Here is a 17,840-nt window from a genome sequence, read left to right as displayed (position 1 = left end):
ATAGTATGTCGAGTGTAGTTATAGAAAGATCTGCTAATGATATTTTCATGGATATTAATAAATGGTTTAAAGCCAACTCATTGACATTAAACTTTGAAAAGACTCACTACATGCAATTCAGAACCTGTAAGAGGTTTCCACCCAGCATATGCATAAAGTATGAAGAAGAGCAGATAGAAGAGGTTGACAGTCTTAAATTCCTGGGATTACAACTTGATAATAAATTCTGTTGGGAGGAGCACACCACAGAACTGCAGAAACGGCTTAACGAATCTGTATTTGCAATTCGAGTGTTAGCAGACATAGGCGACATAAAAATGAAAAAGCTTGCATACTTTGCCTACTTTCATTCCATAATGTCATGTGGTATAATATTTTGGGGTAACTCGTCAAGTCAAACAAAAGTTTTCAGAGTCCAAAAGCGTGTAATACGTATTATTTGTGGAGTAAATTCACGGACGTCATGTAGAAACCTCTTCAAAGAACAGCGTATACTAACCACTGCCTCTCAGTATATTTACTCCTTAATGAAATTTGTCCTAAATAATATATCTCTTTTTCCAACAAACAGCTCAGTTCATACATACAATACCAGGAACAAAAATGATCTGCACAAAGACTTAAAAGGACTTTCTTTAGTTCAAAAAGGGGTCCACTACTCAGGAACACTCATCTTCAATAATTTGCCAGCAAACATAAAAAATTTAATTACAAATAAAGGTCAATTTAAAAGGAGCCTGAAAGACTTACTAGCGGCCAACTCCTTCTACTCCATAGACGAATTTTTTAATAGAAACAAATGATGTATTGTATATATTCATACTATTAGTATTGTTATTTCAGCTAAAAAAAAAAAGTTGACATGTTCCACATCCACGAGGATCTCCTCAGCATGGATCTATGGAACGAAAATCTAATCTAATCTAATCTAACTACATTACCTGTTTAATGAAAGAGTAAAAAAATACGAGGCATTACTTTCTGACTGGCCCTCGTACAAATGGGGAGAATGTTGATCTTTTGCCGTTTCCACCTAAGTTCGGAAAAGTTAGTCTGTCAATTATTTTTTCTTAGCGGGATTTGCCTTCCCTTTTGTCTTCCCTTCCCTCAACTTCCCGTGGATTCCCGATTCCACGAACAGTGTTACATTTGTTGTTGGAAGCAGCTATCGTCATCCTGTGAATAGGTGCCTTTCCTGACTCGAATGTTTTCCACAGCCACTTAAGCAGCAAAGAAGTTTCGATTTTTTTAGTTTCTTGCTGTTTTCAATATTTTTATTTCGCGCGATATTGTATTCTCCGAAAGTTACATAAAAATTTGTAAATTAATACATGTAGAAATATAAACACTTTTAGTAAAATGTGGTTAGGGGGCTTAATGACAACGACCGTCATGACACTACCCCCATCCCCAAACCCCCCCCCCCCTTCACCCCCCCACCCCCCACCCCCCTAGCCGCGCTCTTCTGCGCTTGCACCCTGTGTAGTTCATGTAATTATTCATTCGTCAGCTGTGACCTGTCTGACGACATAAGGGACTGTCCTCCGTATTTCTCATTATTGAGTAGAGCTGATTTTCTGCACGTTTTCACGAAGTGAACCGGTCCTTTCTCAGGGCATGTATTTATCACTTGTATTTTCTTCTTGCTTCCAGAAACACCGACGAACCGGACTCCGACAGGCTCACTCGCTGAGCCGAGCACTCCCACCACCTCCATCGAGACGGGGTTGGACTTCCTGGTGTCTCCGCGATGCTACCAGCTGTATTCCGTCGCCCTGGTACGTATCCTGCCGACAATCGGTCACGAGACACTCATCCTCTGATGACTCTTCATGTCGCCTCTGTATTCTTAAAATCGCTATAAGTCTGTATCAGAGATTAATTTTCATGTTTTGCAATTCTGCATCTTCCCGTACCATTCGAAAAAGATACGAGAGTACAATAGCATGCTAAATGAAACTTCCTGGTAGATTAAAACTGTGTTCCGGACCGGAACTCGAAACCGGTGTCTTTGTGTCTTGCGGACAAGTACTTTGCCAATTGAACTACCCAAGTACAACTCACGACCCGTCCTCACAGCATTAAGCTTGCCCGCGGAGCAGTGTTCATGGATCCAGCCCGGGTCAGGCACAACTGAACAGCCGGCAAATGTCAGTAAATAAAACTTTACTTTGCAAAGCTCTAAACTACTGCGAGTAATTCCTGTACAGAGTAAAAAAGAGTGCTCCACAAATTTACCTTTCAACTTCGATTCTAAAATCGGGGATATATCATGCTTCTTTCAATTTTACTGGAAGCCTATTGAAAATAGAACCCGCAGAAAAGTGTTCTCCTTTCAGTACTATAGTTTAAAAAGGGATTATACAAGAGGAAATCTTTTTCGCTTTAAAATTCGTTGAGTGTCTGTCGCCTTCCCCATTTGAATGCATCCACGTTATTAACCACAAACCCCATGAGGAAGTAAATACAGGATAAACCAAAATTGGAGCAGTCAGACGCACCAGTGCAATTCACTGCATACTAGCAGCACAAGAATGTCTGTAACAAAATTTCGTCTCGTGCATATTTTTGGTAGATAACGCTCGTCAAAGAAAGGCAGTCTGTCAACACTGTAATCACATGTCCGACAAGCATCTTCATACAATATTGTGTAGCTGTTCGACACAGTTAGTGCAGTGATTACGGATTTGCGTTAGAATACTCGAGTTGAGTACTATTACAGGTTGGTTCAAATGGATTTGAGCTCTATGGGACTTAACATCTGAGGTCATCAGTCCCCTAGAACTTAGAAAAACTTAAACCTAACTAACCTGAGGACATCACACACATCCATGCCCGAGGCAGGATTCGAACCGGCGATCGTAGCGGTGGAGAGGTTCCAGACTGAAGCGCCTAGAACCACTCGGCCACACCGGCCGGCACTATTACGGGTCTAGGTGCATTTATTGTTCTAATTTTAGACTATGTGATGTGATTTCTCTCTCCTTAACCGTTATACAGCAACTACAGTACAGATTGCTGTTCACCCTGTCCGCCAAATAATTTATGTATATACAGGGTGTTACAGAAAGGTACGGCCAAACTTTCAGGAAACATTCCTCACACACAAATAAAGAAAAGATGTTATGTGGACATGTGTCCGGAAACGCTTAATTTCCGTGTTAGAGCTCAATTTAGTTTCGTCATTATGTACTGTACTTCCTCGATTCACCGCCATGATTTCATACGGGATACTCTACCTGTGCTGCAGGAACATTTGCCTTTACAAGTACGACACAACATGTGGTTCATGCACGATGGAGCTCCTGCACATTTCAGTCGAAGTGTTCGTACGCTTCTCAACAACAGATTCGGTGACCGATGGATTGGTAGAAGCGGACCAATTCCATGGCCTCCACGCTCTCCTGACCTCAACCCTCTTGACTTTCATTTATGGGGGCATTTGAAAGCTCTTGTCTACGCAACCCCGGTACCAAATGTAGAGACTCTTCGGGCTCGTGTTGTGGACGGCTGTGATACAATACGCCATTCTCCAGGGCTGCATCAGCGCATCAGGGATTACATGCGACGGAGGGTGGATGCATGTATCCTAGCTAACGGAGGAGAATTTGAACATTTCCTGTAACAAAGTGTTTGAAGTCAAGCTGGTACGTTCTGTTGCTGTGTGTTTCCATTCCATGATTAATATGATTTGAAGGGAAATAATAAAATGAGCTCTAACATGGAAAGTAAGCGTTTCCGGACACATGTCCACATAACATATTTTCTTTCTTTGTGTGTGAGGAATGTTTCCTGAAAGTTTGGCCGTACCTTTTTGTAACACCCTGTATATATTCACTTATGAAAGTTGTTATTAACAATCCGAACGAATTCAAAAGTAATAGCAGTGTACATGGCTACAACACTAGGAGAAAGGATGATCTTCATTACTCAAGGTTAAATCTAACTTTGGCTCAGAAAGGGGTAAATTATGCTGCCACAAAAGTCTTTGGTCACTTACCTAATAGCATCAAAAGTCTGACAGATAGCCATATAGCATTTAAAAGGAAATTAAAAGAATTTCTTAATGGCAACTCCTTCTACTCATTAAATGAATTTTTTTTCCTCAACCCCCTCCCCCCCCCCCCCCAAAAAAAAAAAATTAAGTCTCATGTAATATTTTGTGTAATGTAATATCTTGTATAGGCACCTTTTATTAACCTGACACGTTCCACATTATTACGAAGTGTCGTATTCATGATCTATGGAACAAGTACTAATCTAATCTAATAGTTGCTACTAACCACATCTAACTATAGGCAGTTACACCGTACAAATACACTGACGGGAAAAAAATCGCAACACTAAAAAATAATTTATGTAGAGTAATGGAATTTCGAGAATACATTTGTCTAGGTAACATATTCAAGTAATTAACGTTGCAAGATCACAGGTTAGTGTAAGTGCTAGGTAAACCACTGAAAATGTAATTGCTGTTACCTGTAGAATGTTGAGTGTAAGCACGCAAACGTGCTTTCATTGTGTTGTACAAGTGCCGGATATCAGTTTGTGGCGTGGACTTCCATGGCTGTTGCACTCGGTCTCTCAATACATGGACGCATAATTTTAGTTGTGGATGGCGCCAGAGTTTTCGTCCGATGATATCCCATACGTGCTCTATTGGAGACAGATCTAGTGATCGATCAGGCCAAGGCAACATGTTCACACTCTGTAGAACATTTTGGGTTACAACAGCGTTATGTGAGCGAGCGTTATCATATTGTAAAACATTCCCTGGAATGCTGTTCGTGAATGGCAGCACAACAGATCGAATCAGCAGATCGACGTACAGTTTTGCAGTCAGGGTGCATGGGATAACTACGAGAATGCTCCTGCTGTCATACAAAATAGCACCCCACACCATAGCTCCAGGTGTAGGTCCAATGTGTCTAGCACGCAGAGAGGTTGAGTGCAGGAAATGGCCTCCTTCTAACCAACAAACGGCCATCAGTGGAAGCGAGGCAGGACGAGCTCTCATCAGAAAACACAACAGATCTACACCCCGTCCACCAATGAGCTCTCGCTTGACACCACTGAAGTCATAAACGGTTGTTGTTTGGGCTCAGTAGAATACACGCTACAGGGTGTCTGACTCGGAGCTGTCCTTGAAGTAACCGATTTTTAATAGTTCGTTGTGTCGCTGTGGTGTCAATTACTGAAAAAATTGCTGCTGCAGATGCAGTAAGATGCGCTAGAACCATATGCCGAACACGATAGTCTTCGTTCTGAGTAGTGCCACGTGGCTTTCCGGAGCCCAGTCCTCTTGCTACCGTACATTCTCGCGACCATTGCCGCCAGCAATCATGTACAGTGGCTACATTCCTGCCAAGACTTCTGCAGTATCGCAGAAGGAACATCCAGTTTCCCGTAGCTCTATTACACGACCACATTCAATTCAGAGACGCTTTGATAATGGCGTCTTTGCCGTCCTAGAGGAATTCCTGGCTAACGTCAATTCGGCACGTCCAACTCACAGGTAGCTAACGCTCACGACCGTTACAATGCGACTGGCGAAAAATTTCAGTAGACACGATCATTCAGATGTACACTACTGGCCGTTTAAATTGCTACACCACGAAGATGACGTGCTACAGACGCGATATTTAACCAACAGGTAGAAAATGCTGTGATATGCAAATGATTAGCTTTTCAGAGCATTCACACAAGGTTGGCGCCGGTGGCAACACCTACAACGTGCCGACATGAGTAAAGTTTCCAACCAATTTCTCATACACAAACAGCAGTTGACCGGCGTTGCCTGGTGATACGTTGTTGTGATGCCTCGTGTAAGGAAGAGAAATGCGTACCATCACGTTTCCGACTTTGATAAAGGTCGGATTGTAGCCTATCGCGATTGCGGTTCATCGTATCGTGACATTGCAGCTCGCGTTGTTTGAGATCCAATGACTTTTAGCAGAATATGGAATCGGTGGGTTCAGGAGGGAAATACGGAACGACGAGTTGGATCCCAACGGCCTCGTATCACTAGCAGTCGAGATGACAGGCATCTTATCCGCATAGCTGTAACGGATCGTGCAGCCACGTCTCGATCCCTGAGTCAACAGATGGGGACGTTTGCAAGTCAACAATCATCTGCACGAACAGTTCGACGACGTTTGCAGCAGCATGGACTATCAGTTCGCAGACCATGGCTGCGGTTACCCTTGACGCTGCATCACAGACAGGAGCGCCTGCGATGGTGTACTCAACGACGAACCTGGCTGCACGATGGCAAAACGTCATTTTTTCGGATGAATCCAGGTTCTCTTTACAGCATCATGATGGTCGCATCCGTGTTTGGCGACATCTCGGTGAACGCACATCGGGAGCGTGTATTCGTATCACCCGGCGTGATGGTATGGGGTGCAATTGGTTACATGTCTCGGTCACCTCTTGTTCGCACTGACGGCACTTCGAACAGTGGACGTTACATTTCAGATGTGTTACGACCAATGGCTCTACCCTTGATTCGATCCCTGCGAAACCCTATATTTCAGCAGGATAATGCACGACCGCATGTTGCAAGTCCTGTACGGGCCTTTCTGGATAGAGAAAATGTTCGACTGCTGCCCTGGCCAGCATATTCTCCAGATCTCTCACCAATTGAAAACGTCTGGTCAATTGTGGCCGAGCAACTGGCTCGTCACAATACGCCAGTCATTACTCTTGATGAACTGTGGCATCGTGTTGAAGCTGCATGAGTAGCTGTACCTGTACACGCCATCCAAGCTCTGTTCGACTCAATGCCCAGGCGTATTAAGGCCGTTATTACGGCCAGAGGTGGTTGTTCTGGGAAGTGATTTCTCAGGATCTATGCACCCAAATTGCCTGAAAATTTAATGACATGTCAGTTCTAGTATATTTGTCCAATGAATACCCGTTTATCATCTGCATTTCTTCTTGGTGTAGCAGTTTTAATGGCCAGTTCTAGTATAATATATTTGTCCAACGAATACCCATTTATCATCTGCATTTCTTCTTGGTGTAGCAATATTAATGGCCAGTAGTGTAGTAACAGGCCTATTAACTTTCTTTTATGTCGCACAAACTCCTTCCTGGTGTTGCGATTTTTTTCCTGTCTGTGTGTTTTCATAGAGATATTAAATGGAGCAATCACTTAAGCTCAGCTGTATATAACGGAAATGGCACACATTGAATCGCTGATAGGGTACTTGGAAACTGCAATTTCTGAATAAATACAGCTTAAGTGTATGAGACCCATGTGAAGTTGGTCAACTAGGGCTCATCGAGCGCACACAAAAAAGTCCGATGATAATGGTCACAAGTTTGTTTGCCTCGTGAGGAACTGTAACAGAAATGTTAAAGAACCTACTTAGAAAACTCAGAAAGCAAGGATGAATACCCTTCAGCCGTCTACATATCGATCTCTTATAGAGGGGGCTCAGTCCGGAACCGCGCGACTGCTACGGTCGCAGGTTCGAATCCTGTCTCGGGCATGGATGTGTGTGATGTCCTTAGGTTAGTTAGGTTTAAGTAGTTCTTAGTTCTAGGGGACTGATGACCACAGATGTTAAGTCCCATAGTGCTCAGAGCCATTTGATAACATTACAAGTAGCCATTGGTTTTACTCTCCAGCCTTATTATATGTCGCAAATAGATGACATTCTGCCAGAGTATTTACAGAGTACAAATGTAAACGGTGAAAATATAAGTTTTTACAGAGATGTTCTGAGAATTAAGGTGGAATGTTGCAAGAAAGGCAACGTTTTCGTGTAACGATCAGGATGAGTTTAGAGAACCAACATTCCAGACATATTCTAAAATTATACAACTCCCGTCATGGAACATCAAGCCAGTAAAGCTGTGGTAAAATAATACACACATATTCGAAAAGACGGTGATTTAGATTCCCGTCTGACTAGATTAAGGTTTTCCGTGGTTTTCCCAAAGCGCTCAAAGCGAATGCCGGGATGGTTACTTTGAAAAGAAACAGCCGATTTCCTTTCCGAGCTTGGGCTCCGCCTCTACTGAACTCGTCATCAGCGGGGCCTTCATCGAACGTCTCGCGTAAGTAGCAGGAAAACAAAATAATGTCTATTACTCAGCGTACGGAGGAATGCAGTTTATTTTTATCGCACACTGTTTGCGAGAGAAATTGAAGGGTACTGAAATATAGGTACACCGTTTTCTCCGTTATCCTCTGTTATATACTTTATACTGGATTGTGGCGTGTATATTAAATATTTCGACTTTCGTTTTTCGTTAGTTGATCTCTATTTACTCCTTACGGCAAGTCGAGTAATTGAGATTTGTGTAAATTATTACCAGGAACCGATAGTCCCGAAGTCTATAACTAACGGGATCTATAGCAAAAAATTTTGTTTTCGGTTCAAAAAATGATGTTTCGTATGTTGGATTGACATTTAGATATAGAGCGTCAAGGACGCTGTCTCCGAAAACTGCAGCTAACCCACTCGTACGAGTGAAAGTCCACGAACAATCGTATTAGCCCGAAGACTCTTTTATGATTTTGATTTCAACATAGAGGGTCGGTGAGTAACGCCCTTTTGCCGTCGATGTCACTGTAGACTAGTTCAGGTTTACAAGGTCAGAGGAGGACATTAGACGTGGCCTTTCCTAGTATTTACATCGACATTGCCTGAATCGATACTCACCTGAAGCGGTTTTGGGACGCCGCGGAATACCAAACCCTCTCCCTCCAAATACGACTACCGAGTCCATTGTCTTAATCACTGCGACACCACGCTCGCTTTTTGCTCAACGAAATTACGTTGCTACGCTTCTGCCAGCTGCGAGTACAGACGTTACACAGCTTACCCGCATACCTGAACGGCTGCAGACGATGGCACATGGCCGGTCGGCGCATTTATGCCTGCACCTGGTCTGCGAATCTTCAGAGCAGAACGAGAACGGTGTAACGGATACGTGGCTTACCCGCATCCTTTCCCCGCGACTAGACCCGTACAGCTTTCATCTGTATACTACACTCCTGGAAATGGAAAAAAGAACACATTGACACCGGTGTGTCAGACCCACCATACTTGCTCCGGACACTGCGAGAGGGCTGTACAAGCAATGATCACACGCACGGCACAGCGGACACACCAGGAACCGCGGTGTTGGCCGTCGAATGGCGCTAGCTGCGCAGCATTTGTGCACCGCCGCCGTCAGTGTCAGCCAGTTTGCCGTGGCATACGGAGCTCCATCGCAGTCTTTAACACTGGTAGCATGCCGCGACAGCGTGGACGTGAACCGTATGTGCAGTTGACGGACTTTGAGCGAGGGCGTATAGTGGGCATGCGGGAGGCCGGGTGGACGTACCGCCGAATTGCTCAACACGTGGGGCGTGAGGTCTCCACAGTACATCGATGTTGTCGCCAGTGGTCGGCGGAAGGTGCACGTGCCCGTCGACCTGGGACCGGACCGCAGCGACGCACGGATGCACGCCAAGACCGTAGGATCCTACGCAGTGCCGTAGGGGACCGCACCGCCACTTCCCAGCAAATTAGGGACACTGTTGCTCCTGGGGTATCGGCGAGGACCATTCGCAACCGTCTCCATGAAGCTGGGCTACGGTCCCGCACACCGTTAGGCCGTCTTCCGCTCACGCCCCAACATCGTGCAGCCCGCCTCCAGTGGTGTCGCGACAGGCGTGAATGGAGGGACGAATGGAGACGTGTCGTCTTCAGCGATGAGAGTCGCTTCTGCCTTGGTGCCAATGATGGTCGTATGCGTGTTTGGCGCCGTGCAGGTGAGCGCCACAATCAGGACTGCATACGACCGAGGCACACAGGGCCAACACCCGGCATCATGGTGTGGGGAGCGATCTCCTACACTGGCCGTACACCACTGGTGATCGTCGAGGGGACACTGAATAGTGCACGGTACATCCAAATCGTCATCGAACCCATCGTTCTACCATTCCTAGACCGGCAAGGGAAGTTGCTGTTCCAACAGGACAATGCACGTCCGCATGTATCCCGTGCCACCCAACGTGCTCTAGAAGGTGTAAGTCAACTACCCTGGCCAGCAAGATCTCCGGATCTGTCCCCCATTGAGCATGTTTGGGACTGGATGAAGCGTCGTCTCACGCGGTCTGCACGTCCAGCACGAACGCTGGTCCAACTGAGGCGCCAGGTGGAAATGGCATGGCAAGCCGTTCCACAGGACTACATCCAGCATCTCTACGATCGTCTCCATGGGAGAATAGCAGCCTGCATTGCTGCGAACTGTACTAGTGCCGACATTGTGCATGCTCTGTTGCCTGTGTCTATGTGCCTGTGGTTCTGTCAGTGTGATCATGTGATGTATCTGACCCCAGGAATGTGTCAATAAAGTTTCCCCTTCCTGGGACAATGAATTCACGGTGTTCTTATTTCAATTTCCAGGAGTGTAATTTTCTTACTTTTCTCAGTATCTCACTTTCAATTCATAACTAACACAGCCATGAAAATTTACAAAAGAGTCCTCTATTATGTTAATAATCCTGTAACTGGCACTTTATGTTGTCAATGATCCTTTAGACATGGTATCCAGGACGATGTGTTGCATAAACCATCGTCGGCAGAAGTTTAATCTGTTCCTGTACATGTGCTGGTGTGTTTACTTCGGAGTTTTAAAACAAGAATAGCCGGCTAAATGACTGCATCCTTCACCTTTCAGCTTGCGCCGGCTTACTTTATCAAATTAATTTCCTTCTATTTTCAATTTCTCAATCCTTTGTCGACTTCCTGAAGATTTTTGCGTTACAAGGGTTGTCCAGGAAGTAATGCACCGAATTCTTTTCCTTCGTCAATTCTTTATTGAATATAGTGAGAATTACACACACGAAAGAACGGTATTTTATCTAAACATCCTGTTTTTCCATGTAATCTCCAGCCCGATCCATGGCCTTCCTCCAGTGCGAAACAAGAGCGTGTGTGCCCTGTCGGTATCAATCCTTGTCCTGGTGGCGGAGCCAGTGCTTCATTGTGTGAATCACCTCCTCTTCGTCGTCAAAATGTCTTCCACGAATGGCATCCTTTAATGGCCGAAACTAGTGGAAGTCCGAGGGGGCTAGGTCAGTTGTGACAGCCGCGGATGGTCTCCCCGACCGCTGCAAATCGTGGAGCTCCACCGAACCGCCTTCTGATGGCTTCACCCTCCGTGCTCAGCGACTAACAGTACTTCTGTCGACAGCTGATGCCCCATAGACTTTGCACAAGCGTTTGTGAATATTGCCCACAGTTTCTCTCTCTGCAGTGAGAAATTCAGTGACGGCAACGCAACGTACATCACCTACAGACGCCAGTTTGAAACTGTCCTGCAGCTACGCTATCTGTCGGAAGGGACGGAAACTTGGCGCGCTCACTCAGGCGACTTCAAATAATACATACGTAATGTTTCGCATTCGTAGCATTGTTTTCGGCTGAGAAAAAAAATGCGGTGCATTACTTTCTGGGCAACCCTCGCAGAACAAGCACAGTCTAGCTGTCAATTATCATTATCATCTTCAACATTTCTTTCCATCGACGAATGTTTGTCAGTGCCGTATGTACATAGATTGTAATTGATTGGGATGATGATACATTCGGCACATACTTATGACACTTGAAAAGTTTTCGAGAACATCCTGGCTAAGTTTTACAGTAAGCAGATATTTTGCCCCAGAGCACTTATGAAGACATTGAAAAATGTTTTTCAACGACTGCGTGGAAATTAAAATGTCAAATTGCAAGGTAAGCTTACAAGTTTACATTTGGAAGCGTATATTGTATTTTCTCTTTAAATACATTCTTTTTGTTTAATATCTTCTCTATCTCAATTAAGTAAAGTCCGAAACTATTCTCCTTTCTTTGAGAAGTGAAGGGTTTACTCGAAGTGAAACCGTCAAACCAGTTATTGAATTTAATAAAAAGATTTGCTATAGATTTCCAGAAATTTGTAAGGAAATCCTCATCGCAATAATGCAAAGCTTTCATAGTTGAATGAGAGAACATTTGTGCAACAGATTTGACCTTTTGTTTGTCTTTCATGAATAAACGATTGTCCTATACTTTGTACAAAAAATCACTTCTTTGTGTGTGATGCAACAATCCGAAGAGGCAGTCTTCTGTATTTCCAAACCTTTGTCCAGGAAATGGTTGTTGCAAGTGGTAAATTTCAATATGTGAGATGCATCAGCAAAGAAACTTGCGGGATTGGTAAAGATAAAATGCTTCACTGACGTACCTTCTGACTTCCCGTAGCGTATTGTGGGCCCGTAAACAGTTCAAAATGGTTCAAATGGCTCTGAGCACTATGGGACTTAACATCGATGGTCATCAGTCCCCTAGAACTTAGAACTACTTAAACCTAACTAACCTAAGGACAGCACACAACACCCAACCATCACGAGGCAGAGAAAATCCCTGACCCCGCCGGGAATCGAACCCGGGAACCCGGGCGTGGGAAGCGAGAACGCTACCGCACGACCACGAGATGCGGGCGTAAACAGTTCAGTTTGGCATGTTAACAAAGAATAAACGACTTTACACATTTTTCTCGAACGCTCGCAGATATTTGAACTTGCTTTAGCTCGCCCGTCACAGTTCAGCAGTTGCAGTGAAGGTGAAAACATTCGCAATAGCACACCCATGTTTCTGTTCACCGTGCTCACGACAGTAGCGGCAGCTGTCTCGCGATCGCAGAATTTTGCCCTTCATCGGAGTAGAGGTTGCGGTCAACGTTTGTGACAGGCTGAAATTGTATTACTGGCAGAATATCGACGATTTGCTAACAGTGGACGATTGCAAGAAAACTAGGAAATAGTTGGACAAAAGATGCTATTCGTGTAATAAGTATTAGCTGTCTTTAAAGAAGGGCCTTCGAGGAGATAATACCTCGTTTTCATGAACGTCCTTTCCATGGAGTATGGTTCGCTAGTCTTTTCGCTTACATGCATCCACCGGCCCGTTTCCACCTCCGTGGTTAATAAGAAGAGTTGTCCTTGCTTGAGAAATGCTGTTTTAAATCATCCAAATTCGTTCCCTGTTTAGTCGTACTGAAGTCATTTAGTCAGATTCTATGGACATTTTCGCATTAATCTCAGGGTACAGTATCATGTTCTCTTACCGACTTCAAACTATATTGCACAGTAGAGAGGCACTGCTTGCTCTTGATAGGGAGCACAATAGCTCCACCAAGTCCATTTGATATGGCGGAAGGTGTATCCCAGTTACTGTTAAAGTTCAAAATTAAGGTTAAATTCAATCAATCCAATCAATCAGTTATTAAAAGCACAAGGGGGCACCTTTTATATGTATTTCAGTGTCTCGACTGGTTGCACTGCCATAGCCACATCTAAAGATGAAATTGTGTAGTCTTGAAATCGATCATGTGAATTAAATCCACCAATAAAATGGCTGAACGCATTATCCAATAACAGTATATTAATGAAATACAGCTGAATGTACACAAGATTTTATCCATGAAAATTAAATACACGAGAATTGTATGTTTCGTTTCTCTACGTTAAAGTAATTTCCCAGAATTTGTTATCAGACAGAATGGGCACCACCAGACCTAACGCAAATTTACATACACCTGGGTTGGGAGTTTCGATTGTCACAAGACGAAGTGAGGCGGAACCTTCAAGCAATCAGTACACTTTGCTTTGTCTGTGCTGGTGTAGTGTAATGGAGCACTATACCTGCTATCTACCAATTACGAAGCATATTGCAAAATGATCAATGGAATATGAAGTTTATCACTTGTAGTGGGTTTCACCCTACCGCAATGCTGTAAGGGACCTCTCCTGAGACCGGTATGCTAATTTTGATACTTACATCATCATTTTGATTAGGTTAAGCGGCCGATATAGCGCCAGTCCCTACCGTGTTTGAGGTGATTGCACGAGCCACGCTGAATGAAGGAATGCTATTAGCGGCGTTGTCATGTGAGAAAATGTGGGCCACATTTGAATATATGCAACCTTTAGGCGGAAAATCGTAGATTATTACAGTTACTGTATAAATAATTTTTCATATTACGAGAAATCAGGACTTCAGTCGATTATAGGCACTGAAATAAATCAATGGTGAACACTGAAAATGTGTGCCTGACTGGGACTCGAACCATGACGCTCCGCTTCTCTAGAACGGTTGCCTTAACGGCTCTTGTTTTGGAAACGAAACAAAAGAACCTTTTTTTGAGTTTACAACGATATCATCCACCGCACGCTTTCACTAAGGAAGTGATACGCGTTCTCAAGTGACTAAGAACAAAAAAATCTCTGCTGGTGCGTTAGTATAAGCCCATTCCTCTCCGGCGCTTCTGCCTCCGGGCACGTCGTCTCGTAGAACTGAAGGAAATAAGCGTTTCATCATGGTCAAAGTGTGCCTCTTCGTCGTGTTTAACATCAGCTTCTCATACCCGGAACGATCCAACTGCGCGGAGGATCTCGTGACGCACTCCCCAGGAAATCAGAAAAATATTGTTGGTACTTCGGGTTGCACACAAGTGCTGTACGTCGTTCATGCAGGTGTTTCCTAAGTTGAGCACATTCTTCGGCCCGTCGCGAAGCTTGGGCTCGTAGCCATGTCGCCGCATTTGTCTTGGCTCGTGCGTAGTACGTTCTGACCGGGAAAATAACAATCGTAGGGCGAATGGTTTGTTTCCTATGTGGAGAAGGAAGGAAATCACCTTCTTCACTAGATGCCACACTTCTGCAGAGGGGCCACACATAAAACGGTTGGCGTCATCCTCTCTAATCTGACACACCTGGCATAGTGGTGAGTTCAGCATATTCATGGCGGGGGCAGGGGGGGGGGGGGATCTGGTGGATTATTTGCCGTTAATTAGCACGTTGTCAGTGTTTCTATGTGAAGGGTGTTATGGTGAATTGTGGAATGACGTACTGCCACATGGTTGGCGGGGCGCTTGCTCATGATTGTTCAGTAGATGTGGCGCACTGTCCCCGGCCCATTGGCCGGTAGATCTGTCATAACGCAGCTGTATTCAAGGGGAAAAGTCTATAATCTGATGAAATGGTTGGGAAATGTTCTTCATCATCAGCGGCTCATTTCGAGAAGCTGGTGCCAGTTCGTCGATCAAGAGTCCCGACAGACGAATCTGTTGTCTACCCTAGTTTCAATCACGCTGAGTTAAATTGCTAAAGTGCTATCCTGTACGTGTACGAATCCGAGGCCGTCTCTAGCAGTGGGTAGGGACCGCCTCGGCTATCCGGATACGATTCCCGTCCAACCCAAATCCTTAACCTGTCACGTGCAAGTAGCACATCATCCATTACCCCGACTACTCGTGGCATTCGCTAAGTTCCACAGGGATTCGGAAGATATGGTGCGTCCACACTGAAACTACCTAAAGCCATAGTCGTTCATACATATATGTGGTGTCCGTTCTGTCGGACATGTCCGACAGAGCCGGTCCTTGTGGCCGACCGGTTCTAGGCGCTTCACTCTGGAACCGCGCGACCGCTACGATCGCAGGTTCGATTCCTGCCTCGGGCATGGATGTCTGTGATGTCCTTAGGTTAGTTAGGTTTAAGTATTTCTGAGTTCTAGGGGACTGATGACTTCATATGTTAAGTCTCATAGCGCTCAGAGCCATTTGAACCATTTTTTGTCCGACAGAGCAGACACGACATATCTATATAAATATTTTTTCGTCGGCTAGCTTGGCACCTTGCATCATTTGAAGAGAGGCAAAATGGCGACTCGTCATACCATACTGCGCGCCTCCAGTCAGCTAGTATCCAGTTTCTCTGTTATTTGGCCCACTGAACACGTGCTACTTTATGTGCCTTTGCAGTGTACCCGACTCCAAATGTCTACTGCTTTCAGATTCCTACGCAATGTTGTCGATACTCCGACAAATCGGGCAACTTCTTTTACCGTATGGTATGGGCACACCCAAGCGACATATGTGGTTTCTGTCATTCTGTCACGTCTCCGCAGCGGTCCTTATTACCGCGCCGATTCTATACGGTATGCTCAGCACGCACTCACCACTTCACATCCGTGACTTAGGTCGGTGGTGGAGGACCAAGTGACACTTCTCCACCAGCTACAGCGCTCCGAAACGACCAGTGTGCTCTTTCAAGGGGATGAGTAATATTTTGTCTACTGAGCTTATACGCCTACCAAACCAGGACGGACGCTGACTAAGAGGATAACTGCGAAACTACGTGCCAGCGCTCTGGTAGTTAGGCATCAGCCGATTTCAGGTAGTACGTCTGTGATACGAGGTGTGGCTGTAAGTAACAATACCGATGCTGTCACAGAGTAAATACGCACGCCTCAAAGGTAAACGACCAATAGGTATGAAGCGTGAAGCCTTCTAAGTCGAATTCGGCATCAGTGTGACAGTGGTCTTCGTTTGTGTATGCGCTGTTATTCCATTTTGCCGGAAAATTGATAAGTGAAACAGTACAGCAACGAATTGACGTGAAGCTTCACGCGGAACTTGGAAAAACTGCTACTGAAACCTTTGTGTTACTAAAAAAGTGTATGCGGAAGACAGTTTATCACGTACGCCGGTTTTTAAGTGGTTCTAGCGTTTCCAAGATAACCGACAACATGTTCAAGACGATTGTTGTCCGAGACGTCATTGACCTCAAAAACGGATCAAAATATCGAAAACGTAAGTAATCTGATTCGATCTGACCGTCGCTTGAGTATTCAATCGTTTGCTGGAACTGTAGGTATTTACAAAGAATACGTAAGCCATATTCACAAAAACAAGTTAACATGAGAAAAGCGCCTGTAAAACAAGAGCCGAAAATTTTCACAATCTAACAAAACGAAGCTCGTGAAAATATTTAGAATGACACTTTGAATACCACTGAAAATGATCTGAATTTCTTGGAAAGAATGATAACACGTGACGAATAATGGTTTTTCACTTACGATCCGGAAGCTAAGCTCCAGTTGATGCATAGGAAGGGCCCCAGCATCACCGAAAGCGAAAAAAGCTCGAATGAACGATGACGATTGTTTTCTTAGATATTCATGAAATTTCTGTCTCTTCATTGGGTTCCTGAAGGTTAATCTATTAATCAACATTACTACCTTGAGGTTCTTGCTACACTCGTTGACAAAGTAAGAAAGAAATAACACGAATTATGGAAGAACAAGTCATGGGTTCTGCATCACGAATACCGCATTGTCTATTAAGTGGTATCTGGCGAAGTACAGCATCCTACCTTATTCGCCTGACCTAGCAACATGTAACTTTTATCTATTTTCCTAAGTCAAATTTGCATTAAAAGTTGCATTTCAAGTTGAAGAAGTGAAAGAAAAAAGAGCACGCACCACAAGGAGCTTGCAGAGGAAGACTTACAGCACTGATTCCACAATGGAAAATTCTCATGGAGCGTTGTAGGGATGGAGCAGGCGTGTAACTGGGGGTGTCAGTAGCTAAATATGTATGTTTCTGTAGTGCAATCCTTTACAGCAGTAGTCTCATTATTTTATAACTACACCTAGTATGGGATGAAAGTTAAGAAGTTCAGTTTAAGAGGTTATTTTCATAGGAAATATCGGCGACATTGTGAGCGCAATAAAAGAGTATTTAATGGCATCCATGATTTATTTGAAGATCCTACACAACGCTGGGGGGACACTGCAGGAGCCTCCACGAAGATTGCGTTCACCACTCGAACAACAAGCAATCGGGCGTCCCCTGGAAACGACCTAGTCGGCCAATCCTGCAAACACCGGAGCACCAAAACCAAAGATGACAAAACAACTCTCCGAAGAGACTCAAAAAAGGCCTTTATCAAGACCATCACTAGTGACAACTTCCTGCAATATTGAAGGCTTATCTGTAAATAAAGAAAT

The 17,840-nt window shown here is 44.5% G+C and overlaps 1 protein-coding gene across 1 annotated transcript in view; it reads left to right on the top strand.

Moving 5' to 3' along the window:
• Window positions 1-17,840, top strand: part of LOC126236678 (uncharacterized) — a 271,112-nt gene that overhangs the window by 130,031 nt on the left and 123,241 nt on the right. Inside the window, exon 2 of the mRNA XM_049946164.1 lies at window positions 1,654-1,778. The gene's annotated coding sequence lies outside the window, so the exon portion shown is untranslated. The remainder of the gene's footprint in view (window positions 1-1,653; window positions 1,779-17,840) is intronic.

This window comes from Schistocerca nitens, chromosome 2, assembly GCF_023898315.1.
Source record: "Schistocerca nitens isolate TAMUIC-IGC-003100 chromosome 2, iqSchNite1.1, whole genome shotgun sequence".
In the NCBI taxonomy this organism is placed as follows: Eukaryota; Metazoa; Arthropoda; class Insecta; order Orthoptera; family Acrididae; genus Schistocerca; species Schistocerca nitens.
This window is presented reverse-complemented; position numbering and strand designations above follow the sequence as displayed.